The sequence below is a fragment of the Lontra canadensis genome, unplaced genomic scaffold (assembly GCF_010015895.1).
Source record: "Lontra canadensis isolate GAN:19392208 unplaced genomic scaffold, GSC_riverotter_1.0 scaffold19, whole genome shotgun sequence".
In the NCBI taxonomy this organism is placed as follows: Eukaryota; Metazoa; Chordata; class Mammalia; order Carnivora; family Mustelidae; genus Lontra; species Lontra canadensis.
Genome location: NW_022631013.1, coordinates 1,483,475 through 1,490,293, shown reverse-complemented (window position 1 = coordinate 1,490,293; position 6,819 = coordinate 1,483,475). Strand labels below are relative to the sequence as shown.

At 38.2% G+C, this 6,819-nt stretch overlaps 1 pseudogene; it reads left to right on the top strand.

Moving 5' to 3' along the window:
* The first annotated feature begins 369 nt into the window (after positions 1-369).
* LOC116869554 lies at positions 370-628 on the top strand (annotated as a pseudogene).
* Positions 629-6,819: the final 6,191 nt, after the last annotated feature.

Genomic DNA, 6,819 nt, shown 5'->3' with positions numbered 1-6,819 from the left:
AGAACTCAGCTTAGTGTGGGAAGAGGTAAGCACATGATTCCACTGTGGTAATTGCCCTGGCATCAAGCACAGAAACTAGAACACTGTCTGGAGAGGTTGAAGATGACTTTATAGAGGAAATCTTAGCGTTTTGACAGATGGAGAAGTAGGCTTATGTCTGGCCAAGAAAACATCATAACGAGAAGGAGAGATAAAAGCAACATAATGTTAGCATAAAAGTGACGCTGAAAAAAATATATATATATATTGAATTGAAGTATAGTTAACATACAGTGTTATATTAGTTTCAGGTGTACCCCATAATGATTCAACTAAAATACATTTTTAAACAGGTTTTTTATTTTAGACTTACAGAAGAATTGTGAAAATAATATAGAAAGCCTGTCTCACGCTAGTGCAGTGAGAGGCGCTGCGGCCATGTCTGCCCAGCAATGGATGGTTATGAGGAACTGCTCCAGCTTCCTGACTGAGAGAAGCCGACAGACATACAGCGCTGAGCCGAGTAACCCGAAGTCTCACATCTCCTTCTTCTATAAGGGGCTGATTCACTGCAAGACTGTGGGTATGGAGCCTGGTGGGCAGAGGGAAAGGTGTAGTGGCGATCTTGAAGTGCAGATCCCTCCAGTGAAAGCCTGCCACCTCCTCCATGCAAACCGCCATTAACAAGACTGCTCGGGTCACCGTCAGCAACGTCAGACACGTGATCTACAAGAACAGTTAAAGCCCAGACCTGTGCGTGGCAGTTTACAGAGCCAGTGCCATCCCGTGCAGCCAGAAGCCTGTGAAGTGAAGTGAGGCCCACCCCACCAAGGGCTCTGGAGCTCCTGCCCACCCTCCCCACCTTCAAAGCAATAAATATGTCAACCACCTAAAAAAAAAATAGTACAGAGATTCCACATGGACTCCATTCCCAGATTCCCAGATTCCCCAGATTATTATCTTACATTAGTATGATAAAATTACTGTAGTTAATGAAGCAGTATTGACACCTTATTAACTGAAGTCAAATCAACCCTTTATTCCAGTTTCCATAATTTTTACCTTATGTCTTTTCTGCTCTGGGAACCAATCCAGGATACTACTTTGCATTCAGTCATAATGCCTCCTTAGGTTCCTTTTGGCTGTGACAGTGTTTTTTGTTGTTTTTGATGACCTTAAAAGTTTTGAAGCATACTTGTCAGGTAATCTGTAGAACGTCCCTTGGGTAGAATTGGTCTGTTTTCTTCAATAGATGTTTGATGATTTATCTATCACTTTTGATGTTAACCTTTATTCCCTGGCTTACACAATGTTTGTCAGATTTCTCTACTATACTGCTACTGTTTTTCCCCCTCTCTTCATCCTGTTTTGGATGTTTTTGGAAGAAAGTGGCCATTCACAGACCTCGTCAAAGGGTGGGGCGTTATACTCCACCTCCTTGAGCATAAGGTAGCTACATAAATAAGTGGCAATTCTCCTGCATGAGCAATTTGTTTATTGTCACGATTTATTTATTCAGTTATTTATATATATATTAGTATGGACCCATGGATCTTTATTTTATAGTTCGTATTATAACCCAGTACTCCTTTGTTCTATTGCTTAAATTATTCCAGCCTTGGCCATTGAGAGCTTCTTCGGTTGATTCGTCTGTCCCTTTGACTTACTCCTTTCATTATTATTTCCACTCCACCTTACTTTCTCGTACACTGAATGCTTCAGATTCATCCTGTATCTTTTGTCTTTTTTATTTTACTGAATGCTTCAGGTTCATCCTTTTTTTTTTTTTTAAGATTTTTAAAAATTTATTTATTTGACAGATAGAGATCACAAGTAGGCAGAGAGACAGGCAGGGTGGGGGGAAGCCGGCTCCCCACTGAGCAGAGAGCCCGATGTGGGGCTCGATTCCAGGACCCTGGGATCATGACCTGAGCTGAAGGCAGAGGCTTTAACTCACTGAGCCACCCAGGCACCCCCATCCTGTATATTTTGTCTTTTTTATTTTGTCCTAGAATCTGTCCTTTCTCCAAAGATTCCTGGTTCCTTGTTTTGGAGAATGGTATTAGAAATCAAGATCTGGAGGCTAGGTGTACTTGTTTCTGCTGCAGTGTCATTGCTTGCAGGCTTGATGGAGAAAGGAAATATGTATGTATAAACTAGACAGTATAGATGCATATATATATATATATAAAACTACCTGTATCAATATTGAGCTAAACATGACTTTGTACTCACATGGCCAACTTCAGTGCCATTATACCATGAATCATTCTATATTTCTTCTCTTGCAGATTCTTTGGGATTTTAGACATGGTAATTATGTCAAATAATAGTTGCATTTCTTCCTTTTCACCATGTATAGCTTTTATATTCAGGTTATGTGGTACTAGCTAGGGCTTCCATTAGGTATTGAATAGGAATGATGAGAGAAGACATCCTTGACTTCTTCCTGATCTTAGGGAAGAAACATTCAGCTTCTCTCCATTAAAAATGATGCAGAATGTAGGTTTTTGTTAGTTGTTCATTGTCGAGTTGAGAAAGTTCTCTTCTATTCCTGGTGGGTTTTTTTTTTTTTTAATCATAAATAAATGTTAGATTTTGTCAAATGCTGTTTGGGTGTTGATTGATAATATCATATAATTTTTCTTTAACCTTTTGACATGATGGATTACATTAACTGATTTTTGAATGTTAAATCTTTCTTGCATACTTGGAATGAATTTCATTGGTAGCATTTAGTTGTTTTTAAACATTAGCAAACAGAATCCAATAATATTTAATTGAGGATTTATGTCTATGTTTATGTGAATTATTCTCTGTAGTTGTTATTATTATTTTTTGGTAATGCTTTTACCTGATTTTGTTAATAGGGCAATGTTGTCTTTATAGGATGAGTTAGGAAGTCTTCCCTCTGCTTTTATTTTCTGAACCTGATTATGAAGAATCAGTATTATTTCTTCCTTAAATGTTTTGTAGAATTCACCAGTAAAACCATTTGGGCTTGGTACTTTCCTTTTGGGGAAGTTTATTAATTGAGACAATTTATTTAATAGAATTTTTTCAAGTTATTTATTTCTACACAGGGGTTTTAGTATTTTGTATCTTCCAAGAAATTGGTCCATTTCATCTAAGTTATCCCATTTGTGGACACAAAGTTGTTCATGATATTCTTTCATTATCCTTTTATGTCTTTGAGATAAAGAGTAATGAAAATTCCTTTCTTATATTGTTAATTTGTGTCTTCTTTTTTTTCTTTGTCTTTAAAAAACAGCTTTTCTATATTGTTTGCCTAAATTTCATTGATTTCTGCTCTAATTTTTATTATTTTTTTCAGCTTGCTTTACGCTTAAATTACTCTGATTTCCTAAAAAGGAAGATTATATTATTGATTTTGTACCTTTATTCTATTCTAATATATGTATTCAATGTTATAAATTTCCTTTTAGGCACTGCTTTTGCTACATCCCACATATTTTGATAAATTTTATTTTTATTTTCATCTAGTTCAAATATTTAAAAATTTTTCTCAAGAATTCTTTGAGTCATGTATTATCTAGAAGTCTGTTGTTTATTTTCCAAATATTTGGGGGTTTTTCCTGCTATCTTTCTATTGTTAATTTCTAGTTTAATTCCATTGTGGTCTGAGATTATATTTTGTATGGTTTCTATGCTCTTTTTGTGGAGTGTTTTATGGCCCAGAGTGTGGTCTGTACTTACAGGTATGAGTGGAGAAGAGTATTCTCTTGTTTTTGGATGGAATATTCTATAAATGTCAATTAGAGCAAGTCAAATGATAGTGATGTTAAGGTCAACTATATGCTTACTGATATTCTGGCAGCTTGATCTGTCTATTACTGACAAAAGTATGTTGAAGTCTCTGACTATAATAGTGGATTTATCTATTTCTCCTTGCAGTTCTATTGATTTTTGCCTCGTACATTTTGATGCTTTCTTGTTAGATGCATACATGGTTAAGATTGTTGTATCTTCTTAGAGAACTGATGACTTTATCATTACGTAATGCATTTTCTTTATCCCTGATAATCTTTTTTTCTGAATGTAGATTTGACAGATTTGTTAGTATACCTACTCCAACTTTTTCAATTAGTGTTAGCATGGTATGTCTTTTCTCAATCTTTTTTACCTGTAACTTATCTCTGTCTTTATATATACATTTCTAAAGATTTTATTTATTTCTTTGATACAGAGAGAGAGATCACAAGTAGGGAGAGAGGCAGGCAGAGAGAGGAGAGGAAGCAGCCTCCCTGCTGAGCAAAGAGCCCGATGCGGGGCTCGATCCCAGGACCCTGAGATCACGACCTGAGCTAAAGGTAGAGGCTCAACTCACTGAGCCACCCAGGCGCCCCTCTCTGTCTTTATATTTTATGTGGGTTTCTTTAGGCAACATAAAGTTGGGTTTTGTGTTGTTTATCCACTTTGACAATCTTGGTTTTTAATTGGTGTATTTAGGTCATTCACATTTAAGGTGATCATTGATATAGTCACATTAATATCTACCGTGTTTGTATCGGTCTTCTATTCATTACCCTTACCATTTTTTTTCCCCTTTGTTCCCTTTTTTCTCTGGTCTTAACTGAGCAATTTTAATGATTCCATTCTATCTTCTCTCAGCATTACAATTATACTTCTTTTTTGTTTATTAAAGATTTTATTTATTTATTTGTCAGAGAGAGAGAGCACAGAAAGGCAGAAGAAGCAGGCTCCCCGCTGAGCAAGGAGCCAGATGCGGGACTCGATCCCAGGACCCTGGGATCATGACCTGAGCCTAAGTTAGACACTTAACCAACTGAGCTACCCAGGAATCCCTATACTTGTTTTTAAATTGTTTTTTGCCCTAGGGATGCCTGGGTGGCTCAGTCCTGAAGCATCTGCCCTTGATTCAGGTCATGATCTCAGCATCCTGGGATCTAGCCCCACATTAGGCTCTCTGATCTGCAGGCAGTCTGCTTCTCCATCTCCAGCTCCCCATGCTTGTGTTCCCTCTCTCACTCTCTCTCTCTTTCTGTCAAATAAATGCATAAAATCTAAATAAATAATGGTTTATTGACCTAGAGTTTACATATACAGGTCCAGGAAGTTCAACAAACACAAAGCAAAATAAGTTCAACAAACACAAAACAAACACATCCCCCCATATGTGCGTGTGTGCATGCACGCATAAACCCTAGGCATATCATATTAAAACTGATGATTTTTTTTTTTAATTTCTTCAGACTGTTTTTTTTTTCTCTTGGATGCCTTAATTTTTGGCTGCTGTTGTGTTGTTGTTGAAAGCCAAATGTATTTTTTCAGAAATAGTATATAGGGGGCACCTGGGTGGCTCAGTGGGTTAAAGCCTCTGCCTTCGGCTCGGGTCATGATCCCAGGGTCCGGGGATTGAGCCCCATGTCGGGCGCTCTGCTCAGCAGCGAGCCTGCTTCCTCCTCTCTGCCTGCTTGTGATCTCTCTATCAAATAAATAAACAAAATCTTTAAAAAAAAAAAGAAATAGTATATAGTATATAGTATATATATAGTATATAGTATATATTTAGTATAAGGATTTATGTAAGCTGGCTAGGAATTTGGTCGGGTTTAATATTTGCTTTAGCTATAGGTGCTAGAGGTTTCAAATCTCTCTAGTGTCTGTGTTTTTGTCTCATTTGACCTTGGACTTCCCTAAGTACTTTTCCTTGTGGAGTTGGTGTCTTGTTGCTCTTTCAGCTGCAGTCCATTGTTACTATCCTGGAGTCTTGGTCTGGTGATATGTTATGGGGAGGGGGAACACTCTATAATTCTTTGATTAAATCTCTGTTTTATACAGCCTGTGTCTTGGGGGTGTAACTTTGGTGTCTTTCCAGTAGTATAGCTTTCCCCCAGGCCTCCACCTTCTACTTCTTTGCCTGGCTGCAGTGTTCCCTGTCTATTTACTTGAGATCTGGAACCCTGTTCACTATGTTTTCATCTTCTTAGATGAGACCAGAAGGCTAGAGGAAGCTGTAGTGGGAGAATGCCCTTTCCCAGTAGGGAAAAGTTCTGAAAAACCCGTTTTTATGAAGAAATCTCTGCTCATATTTCACAATAATTACTCTTTCCCTCCCCCGACCAGGACCCTTGAGGGGATCTTTCTTAGATCTTCACCGTGAGAACCTGGTGAGTTTCTTAGTGGTAAAACCCATGAAAGTGTGTCCCCCAACTCCCAAGACTGCAGCCTTCAGGAATTTCTCCCTCTCCAGTTAGCCTGCCCTCCATCTCCAGCAGCTCATCAAAATTACCATTTACTATTATTGCCATTTAAGTATTCCTACTGGTTTATGGCTCCAGTGGGCTTCTTTTCCAGATAATAAGATCTTGGTCGTGTTTTTCTATTTCTCCACCTTTCCACATTATAGCTTGCCCTGAGTAGTACCTCAGTTCTCAGATGATTCCAAGAATAGTAATTTTCAGTTTTTTTCAGGTTTTACTTGTTATAAGGACAGGAATGGTGACTTTAAGGCTCTTTGCTCTGTTAGGAGTTGAAATTGGAAGTCCAAGGAGATAATTTTCCTGTCCCTCGCACATAGGACGTATGAAGAGGGGGAGGGAAGCAAGACTGGGGAAATAGGTCTGGTCTCACTTTTCCAAAGCCTTTTGTGCCAGGTTCAAGGTTTGGACTATTTGCTGCAGGTCAGAAATGGGCAACTGTGGAAGAATTTTAGTTGGGCAGTGACACGGCCAAAGGCTCACACTGGTGGCAGCATAGGCGTTCTTTCCTGGGGACTGAAGGCCAGGGACAGACATGATCTGGTCAGCCTGAGACAATTGTATTACGCATTCTTTTTTTTTTTTTTTTTTAAAGATT